The following is a 10,946-nucleotide window of genomic DNA, read 5'->3' on the forward strand; positions in this document are numbered from 1 at the left end:
TTGAATTATATTTTAGATCTTAAATGTTTTTTTTTTTAAAATAATATTCTAAAGAGGAAACTGGAATTTATTCCAAAGAAATAGGACCAATTACATCAGAATTGAGAATGTGTTCCACTTGACTAGGATCCTCCATCCAGAATTGTTCAACATAAACTAAAAGCTAAATAAGCTAATTCATGGGCTACTCTATTTACATTTCTAATAAAATTAAGTCTGGCTGACTCAAAACCAGAACAAACTTCTGGCCTAGTCCTCAAAGGTTTAAAGCAAGGAATAATAATAACAATATTAACCCTTGTTCTCTTTCTTCTTATTCCTCCTCCAGTTCTCTTTTCATCAACCACCAACAAAAGCAACAAGCAGATGCGTGTGGAACTAAGTCTACATATTTCTCAATGAACCAATTCTCGGATTTCCTTAATGAACCTGAAGATTACAGCACAAGCAACAATGAGTATAGTAATGATAGTGAACAAATTGATTACATCACAAGCAGTCTTGAATCATGTTTGAATGATGATGATGATTGCAGGGAAAAAGAAAAAGAAATGGAAATGGAATTTGACTTCAGCAGTGTTACACAAAATCAAGTGCTGATATAAATTCAGGAGGGGAAAGAGAGGAAGACAGTGAAGAAGGCACTGATTTGAATGTCCTTTTGCAGTTATACAATCAGAATCCCAAAACATGTTTGTCTTAAAATTATGTGTTGCTTATATAAACTCACATGCCTGAATGCTACAGCAGATATTCAAGAACCAATTTATCACAATCCTTGAGTCCATCCACACTATAACTGGGGCAAGAATAATTATATATCATCAATCCAATCAAACAAAATGAAAATAAATGCTACAGCAACTTTAACAGATCAAATTTGATACCAGATTTTGATGTGTGGGTGCCCGATATCCATTTGATGCATTTCTAGCAGCAGTGCTCAAGGAGTGATAGATTCTTTAAATCAAAAGCCAAGAGAAAAAGGAAAATGCAAGAAAAAAAAAAAAACAGACATTATCAAGTATGCTACTTAAGTTAGGCATGATATCTTATGTATAGGTATACACTAAAAAGGATCCTATTATATTAAATTCTTGGAAGTTTTACCCGGTATCCATTCACATCGAAAAATTAATACTCGTTCATTATGTAAGATGAAGAACATGAGGTTCACAATAGGAGTCTAAGTGAGAGTGTAAGTCATGTATTTTGAGTTTTATTTATTTTTCAATTTAATCCAATTAAATTTAATTGAGTTAGATTAGTTTGGATTTATCTTTTTTGTTTTATCAACTCAATTTAACTTTAATTGGATTGGATTAGATTGGTTATTGGATTGAGTCATAAAAAAAACTATCACATTTTTAAGTCTTGAAAAAATAATAATAAAAATCTTTAGACTAAAAAATAGCAAGATATTTTTTTTTTACTGAATAGTAAAGATATTTTAAAAATCAATATTCATAAAATATTATATTATTCATATTATATAAAAAATTAAACCATAAATATACTTATAGTATTATTCATAAAATAATGTATTACTTTAAGATAAACAAAAAAAAGCTAAACTCCAAAATAATGTATTATTTTAAGAATGGGATGTGCTTAATTTAGTATACATATGTATTAGTAATTTAATTATATGTGGGTTGGGTTGAGATTTGATTGGATCCAAAATTCCAAACTTGTTATCCAATCTAATTTTAATTAGATTTATTAAACTAAAACCAATTCAATAGTTTAATTTAATCCACACAAATCTAATTGAATTAAGTTGGATAAGATGGATTCTCATATTAAATCCAATTTACTTACACCCCTATTCACATTAATACAGTGTGCACCTTTACTTTGGTACCGAGAAGGTTATGTTCGCAATCAATAAAGTGCAATGATATTAATTGAATTTTTCAATTTACAAGAAATAATTTTATATAAGTACATAACTCACTTACATAACATGTGAAGATGGACCAAGACTATAGTAATCTCAGACCGTACAACAATTTCTTGTCTTACATGTTAGAAATATCGACTTCTCTTTCCCCTTGATAAAAATCCACTTATAGATAACAAATTGGCCTCTGTCAGTTCAAAGTGTGATGTGATGAGGCTTTGATAGGCTAAGACGTGTGGAATGATTGGGCCTTTAATGGGCATATCGACGATCCAGAACAATACATGTTATATATTCGACATTGTTTACTTTTAAAATAAGTATTTAAAAAGAAAAATTATTTAATAAATAGATAGGATTTGTTTCTTAAATAAGTAAAAAAAATATTTTTTAAATAAAAATAGTTTAGACCAACATACTAAAATAAAAAATTACTTATATTTTATTAAAACAAGTTTTCAACAAATTGGGTCAAAATCGTCAATTTAATAATTAATACTCCCTCTGAACTAATATACAAACCAAAAAAGTGATATGATTGGACTTAAATTAAATATAAATAAATTTAACTAATTTTATCTTATTTAATAATATTATTTTTAAATTACTCTTTATTTAATTCTAATTTTATTTTCAATGACTCTTTTTTATTCATGATAACAAGTTTTAATAAATGATATTTTAAAAATAATTTTTTTATTTAAAATTAGAATAATTAAATAATGTCAACTAACTTTTTTAATTAATGTGAAATTAATTATTTTTGCTTATCACATATGAGTGTAAGGGAGTATTTTTTACTAATAGTTTTTTAATAATTATAAATTAGGTTTTTTAATAATTAATAATTTTAATTCATTTATAATTAGCTTCGGTGAAAAATTAGTTTATAATTAACCTATTCATTATACTAATCACAATTATTAATTAACAATCTAACAAATAAATCAAAATTTTCAATTTATAAAGCTAGGAGAATTAAATGCTACAATTAAAAATCAAGAAGAACAAAATCATAAATTTAAAAAATTAGGAGTATAAAATTTATAGTTTAATACATGTGTTGTAAATCATTCAAACCACCACCCAACCACACAAAATTCATGTAAATCACCTTTTCCAAGCACTTTACAATTCCAATATGCTAAAGCCCACGTAGCCTCCACGAAACCAACATTATGCATTTCATGACCACTGTTCCCTCGATTCACAAGCCTTTTATTTCCACCAATAACTTCATGCAACTTACTTGTAAATGACACATATTGTTCATTTCCTATAATACATCCTTCTTGTACATCTGCAACATTAAATACTCCCTCCCACATACATGTATCTTACCGTGACACATGTACAAACCATTCCTTTATTGCATCCCCAAATACTACCCCTGCTCTAAAATTAACAAATGGTGATATTTTTGTGTGTATAATAACAACAAGGTAGATGGAATCTAAATTCTTATGCATGATGCTTCTATCTTAAACCTTTCACCACTACACTAATCTTAGTCGTAGTACAGAATAACTTTTTAATTGCAAATTCTCTTGCCAGCAGTTGTAAAATCATTCTTAAAATAAACAACATTTTTTAATTGTTATAAAATTGTCCTAGAAACATAAATAACAACGTATTTTAACTGTTAGAAATTCTATTACTAAAGGTTATAAAATTGTTCCAATATATATAATAATATTTTACTTGTGTATATTGTTATTATTAATAATTGAAAAATTGTTTTTTAAACATATAATAAACAACAGTTTATTAAGAGAAAAAAGAGTACTCAACTCCCCTATAATTCATCTCTTTTACAAATAGATAGGTAGCTCAAATTTTAACTTTGTCTTAATTAATCCTTAAATTTAATATTGTTTGCAAATAGACACCATAAATTTTAAATTTATTTTAATTGATCTTTAAATTTTTTTTACATAGACACCTTGAACTTGATCCTTAAGGTTTATCTTTTTTACAAATAGTTTTTCTATCAAATTAAAGATAAATTATTTCTCATAAATATCAATCTTTCATTAATATTTTTCATCTTATGCTACACTTTTATTTTAAATAAAAATATGAATTTAAACATAAATAAAATAATAAAAGGTAATTAAAAATCTTTATTTAATTTTTTAATTCTAAATTTTATCACGTTATATTTTTTTATAAAAATAGTATACTAAAAAAACTAATAATGATTGAGATTTATTATTGGTTAGTAGTTTAATTCCAATTTAATATAAGACTATTTATAAGAGAGATAATACATATGTAAAAAAAAAAAACAGATATATTGTATAAATGAACAACAAACTTTTTTTTTAATACATAGTACTTGCTCTATTTTTTATTTATATGACTCAATTACTTAATTTATCATGATTAAGAAAACTAATTAATTTTGTTGATATGAATAAATTTGTATTAAATTTATATATTTTTTCAAAATTATCCGTCACTACCCATATCTCTTTTTTTATGAGTTTTTATCTATCTTTTAATTACTTGTTTACTAGTATAATTAAGTAAGAATAATTCAATATAAAAATAATTAATGCACAAACAATATGAACTAAGTCTTATAAAAAGAAATGAATATTGTTTTTAATCTGAATCTTACAAATAGTAACAAATCATAACCTATTAGTTGATACACATTGGTATATATTTTTATTTTAAATATTAAATTATGTTAAAAATTGTCCATCAAATAAAATTAATAAAATTGGTTAAATGTCTGCTGGGTTCCCTCTAGGTGTGAGAAGTTTCATTTGGGTTTTACCTTTGAATGAACTCATTGCTACAAGAGATTTTTTCCTCTTTTCTCGCCCATTGCTGCCCATCTTTCTTTTACTTTAGATTTGAGATATTATTGAGCTTAGTGTACCATGAAAACCTTTATCTCATGGGAATTGCTTTGTGCACTTAGAAATTTTACTATACACCCAGCACTTTTTAATAGTTTTCAAAATTATCCCTGACAAACTCGCGAATTCATAAACCGCAACGGATTAAAAATTCGTATGTATGTTCATAGTATGGATTACAGTTTTTTTAAAAACTCTGTTATAGCTATTTCATAGTATGGATTACAGTTTTTTTTTTTATTAAAATGTTTTACAAATTAATGATCCATATAAGATTCTAGCATGTGATTTTAGTTATTAATAGGACACTCTAGTCAATTGGGCTAATAGATCAATTATGTTATAAAATAATTAATGTCGTTATATATAACACTAAAATTTCTAATGTATATTTAATGCAACTGTAAATTTACATTAGCTATGAATATGTTTGCTAACTATCAAGTTAGAAGGAACTTTGCTTCGGGATAGTTCCTTTTTAAATGTAATTTGTTACTGTAGACAAACTACTTTGTGTGTGCTTTGTTACTATTGCACTTTGCTATTGAAGATAGACTTTTATGTACTTTGCTATTTCATAAAAACTTTGCTTGAAATATTTTCTATGATTGTGCAGTGGACTAATCAAGTAAATAAAGTAGGTTGTATGTAATATTTGTTATGTGCAGTGACATTAACTTCAATGGAGTCATCTAATAAAAAAATGGCAGGCAAAAGAAAAGTTTTAGGAAAAAATAATTAGGAAATAAGGCCGACGAAGGTTGGAAAAGGTCGACATTGAATGCTACAACCGTAGTATTGTCTACAAGCTTTAATGTTAATGTCACATAAGATCATGTGTCAAAAGTCGTATCAAATTATGGAGATCATGGTATGGTATTGTAAGTGACATCCTTGGCCAGAGTGGCTTTGATTGGGATGACACTAAGCACATAATCACAATTGAGAATGAAGATGCTTGGTATGAATATTGCAATTATGTAATATATTTCTATTTGTTATTCAGTCGCATAAATCGGCTAAACTATTTCGTTTCAAGGGTGCCTCAAAACTGGGATGATATAGTGGATTTGTGTGCTAAAGATAGAGCCACTAGTCATGGAGCAATTGTTATGGATGTTGATAATGAAGCAATGAGTAGAGAAACAAATGAAGGGGAATTCATGGGTTTAGGTGCTACTACTAGTATAGACTTGGAAGAACCAAACTCTAATACAGAAGGAAAAAGACAAGGTTCAACTTATTTTGACACACATTCTCACAAAAAGATTGGAAAAAAGAAGTAATATGAGTTTCTTTGGATAAAATGGCCAAGTCTTTTGACCTAATGGTATAAAGATGGATGGTAAAGTTGATGAAGAAGATATTCAAGAACTGCTACTTAAGGCAGCTTTGATCCCAGATCTTAACAGACATCAATAGGCTATGGCTAGTTGACGATCCAAAGTCCTTCCAATTCACGAAAATACAAATTTGTTTTACCACATCTTGCAAAATGAAACTTGGTGAGTAACATTTTGTCTACATTTTTTATTTCAACTTTCAAATTAGAAAATTGTGTCTTTTTTATGCCTAGTTGAAGTGATATTTTCACTATAGTTATCTATCTTGTGACTTATGTTATTTGTTTCTTCTACGTCATGTTAACATGGAATAGAGAGGAGTTGCGGTCTTATCAAGCAAGAAAAAAAGTTGATACTTCTGAAATTGTTTGATTATGTTGTTTGTTTTTTACCCTTTAATTTGTAAAATAGTTCGTGAATGATTGAGTATTATCAGTGAAGTGATATCAATGTGGATGATATACGAGTTTAGGTCTTGATATGGATTGAAGTATTTTCTTCTCTTAGACCAATAAAATTAATATCAATATTTGAATTTTGTATGAGATGACTGTTCTTAAATTAAGTAATTATTTAATTTCAATACTTTTTTTAAAGTATCGCGAGACTAGGTAATTGAATTTTTTTAACAAGGAACTATATATCATTCTCTTTAATTTTGCAGTATTGTTTAATCCAAATTTTTGTGTGTGTTAATATAAGAATATTGTATAAGATTCAAAATTGTTTAGCATTAAAATTATTAAATATTAAAAAAATTGATTATTAAATATTATCTAGCATTAAATTTATTTTGAATATTTAACTATTTAAAAAATGAATAATATTTTTTTTATTCAATATTAACATTTTAATTTTTAAATAAATATTTAAAAATAAAAATTTGAATTTAATTAAAATTGAATTACTTTATCCAAACAAAAAAATTAAAATACAAAAAATTAAATTGTTTCATTCAAATAAAATATTTATAAAATAAAAGAAATTTAAATCAAAACAATTAAAATGTTGTGTATTTAAATTTCTTATTTTAAATCCTTCAGTTAAACATAGGGTCATTGTCCTTTTTGTTATTGTATGAAGTTGGTGACCACTTTAATCTGAACATTGATAGTATATTCATCCTTGACTTGAAGTATGAGGTAGGGTGGCTAGGGTGGCCAGACACTAGTATTCTGAGCTCTTTTGTCTTATTCCCCTTAATGAACTTATTAATTTTCTAAGTCTTTGAGCAATATTTGAATTGAAGGAATCAGAATGAGAGGAAGAGACACTCAACATGAAAACCCGTGTGATCTTGATGTAACTGGTGTGACAACTTACGAAAGTTATATTTAGGTCATTTAATGCATCTGCGAGAAGTTAAGGGACCAACATTACAAAATTGACAGTTTAATGTTTATTATACTTCAAGTTTCTGTTTCTGTCATGCTTGTCATTAACTACCATTTAGTATGGTATACTTTACTGTAGAACAAACAAACAATGAATTACTTCTTTTCCTTTTACATATAGCCGCAGTTGTGATGTATTGGAATGACTCTAAAGAAAGAATGCTTTCATGCCACTTAAAAATATTTTTTTCCTCCCCCGTTTATTATCCAAGTAATTCAGGGTTCACGTGGATAGATTTTTAAATAAATGTATGATATTTTTTAAAAAATAACTTTTTTAAAATATTAAAACTATTTTATGATAAAAAAATAGATTATATATTATGGTCCAATCACAAATTATCATTCATGATAGATTTGTTAAACTATTTTATACGATGAATGTATCATTCTTATATCTTTAAACAATATATGTTAAATTTGGGAAATATCCCTTTTTATGGTTTGATTTTTTTGAAGTACTTTCAAACCTCTAAACAAAAAAGAAAAATAAATGTTTTTTTAGTTCTTCAACACAAAATTAAAAGAAAAAAAAACTCGTCCAAACATATTAAAATATAGTAAACTTTAAAAGTATTTTTTAAATCTAAAACCATATTCAAAACAAGTACACAGCCTTTGTTCAGTTCAGAGAAGAAAAATGAAAAAAGATAGAAGAGAAGAAAAAATGAAAGTAGATTTTTAGATTATTTAAATTAATAAAAATAAAAAGGAAAAGATAAAGAAATGTCAAGTACCTCTAGCATGTATAATTGGATTGGAAGGAATGCAAGAAGAAAATTTAATCATATTAATCGTTGATTTAAACTGGTACAATGTAAAATAATATAATTAGAAGAAAGGATGGTCTTATTTTGTTTATTAGAAAAGACTCCCCTTCTCTTCCGGTATTTTTTTTCTAAATTGAGAGGGATCTTGTCTCGTGCCCTCATGCTCTTTGTCTACTCTTTAATATACGAGAGTACAATTACAATCGGACCCACTTAAACTATTATCTCATTGAGTAAACATTAAATTATTTATTTGGTTCTTATAATTTTATTATTTATATTTTTTAATTTTTATAATTTGAAAATAGTTTTTTTAGTATATATAATTTATATTTAAATTATCTTTTAATCCTTATAATTTAAAAGTGATTCTTTCAGTTTTTGTATTTTAATTTTTTTTAGTTCCTATAATTTAAAAAGTAATATTTTTAATCCTATAATTTATATTTTAATTATCTTTTATTTCTTATTACAAAAAAATATATAAAAATAATTAGTTACAAATTAGTTATAAATTATTAATTATTTTTATTATAAATTATCTTGTGATAAATTAGTTATAAATTACTTGTTAATATTTTTTTAATTAATTATAATTGATAATATTACTCATATTTTGATGATAAGTATTAAAAATGAAATAAAATATAAAACATATGAATTAAAAATAACACTTTTAAGTTATATAGATTAAAAGATAATTAAAATGTAAATGATAAGGACTAAAATAATTATTCTCAAACTACATAAACTAAAAAAGAATACAAATCGTGAAATTATAAGAACTAAATGAGTAATCTTGAATATAAAATTGTGTTGTGAATCTTGAGTATAAAATTGTGTTGTGAATGCAATAATTAAACAAGCATGATTATTATTTAAATTCAGAACATGGAATATATGGCTAATGGCTGTACAAAAGTAGCGTTTACTCCCTTCCCTTGGAAGTGATTCGGCTCCATGACAGATGCACACACCAACACGCCCTTTGAGTAATTGAGTCTATGGTTCATACTCTTTGGGATTGTCAATATGCTGCTAACTTGTGATGTAATATGCTGCTAACTTATGATGTTGTCTTCCCTTGCTCCATCCATTCAAAGCTTCTAGACCTAGGATCTTCACAAATGGTTACATACTTATTAACTTTTTTATTTCTTTATAACCATCATTTGGTTTCTCGATAAAACTCCAAATTATCCTTACAAATTTCAACTCTTTAGCTAGTTATATAACTAACCTTCAATTTGGATTTAATCATACTTAAATCTCATCGTTGTTCTTTAAGGATGCATTAGTTAGTAGACATGCTTTGACTGATCATTGGCACGTCTCTTTCTACTTTGTTCTTGAGCACTTGTGGAAGAGAATAAAATAGTTGGAAACTATAGACATCATGTTGCGTCAAAGCTTGAAAGGGTTCTTCACCTTAGGATATATATAATTCGTGTCCTCCAGGAGGAGTCCCATGCTCTTGGTTATGTTAGCAAGAGCCCTCGAGATTGTATTTTAATTTAGAAGGAAAATAAATATGAAGAAGATGCACAGTCTTGAATTAAATAACAAAATAACAGTAGTAAATTAAATTTAATTGACAGCACATGAATAATGCATTATAACATACAATAAGCACAAGAAAAAATTAAAATTAAGGGAAAGAATTAAATAGCCTGGGTTGAAGCGCGTAAACGCTATCCTTAGAGAGAAAACGCCCCACTGCACGGGTAAGAAAATTTGATTGCGCTCCTCTCCCAAGATACGACAACCCGTTGGTTCCGATCGTGTGCAGCGAAAGGATCCCCAAACCTTATGAACACCAATGCTCTTACTCTCAAGAAATAAATTATTTTATAAGAAAAGGAATAGAAAACTTTGGGAGAAAGGGATGAGACTGTAGCTGTAGCTCTGTCATCTTTGTAGAAAGGAGGAAAGAGAATATATAGACATTTTGCAACAACAAAATATGACCGTTAGAAATATGACCGTTGGAAAACCAACCTACAGTTGTCACAACAAATATAACAAACTAGTTTGACTCATTAAAACAAAATCTTAAGAAAATCTAAAATAAATATTTTATTTTATAAAATAGAATTAATATATTTATAAATTTTAAATTAAAACACAAATATTTATCAACATCCCATGCTCTTGGTTATGTTAGCAAGAGCCCTCGAGATGTATTTTAATTTAGATTGGATTTGGATAACAAGTCTTACAAGTCCAATATTGATGCTTAATCTATATGTTTACAAGTCCAACATTTTAAAAGAAAAAAAAATCATTTTAAAATATTATATCTTTTAATATGTAAAAATCAATAATCATTTCAGGAGTTTATAATAACTCACTCATGATAACGTTGGATTGAATAGTATCAAATTTACGTACGAAAACCGTCAACAACTAATAGTATAATACCATGTTTTCTGTAAAATCCAACTATTCTTATAAATTTATAATTAAATACATGACCAATAATATAATATGATGTTCCTTCATAACATTTTGTCCGAAAATGCTTTCATGTATGTTATTAAGCAATTTTCATAATATTCTTTTATTGCTTTTTCTCCTTTGAGTCCTTTCAAATTGAAGGATTATTTATTCTTCCTTTTTTTAGACGATTATTTATTCTTCATTCTTCTCTGCTCCTCTTATCCTTT

This window comes from Glycine soja, chromosome 4, assembly GCF_004193775.1.
Source record: "Glycine soja cultivar W05 chromosome 4, ASM419377v2, whole genome shotgun sequence".
NCBI lineage: Eukaryota > Viridiplantae > Streptophyta > Magnoliopsida > Fabales > Fabaceae > Glycine > Glycine soja.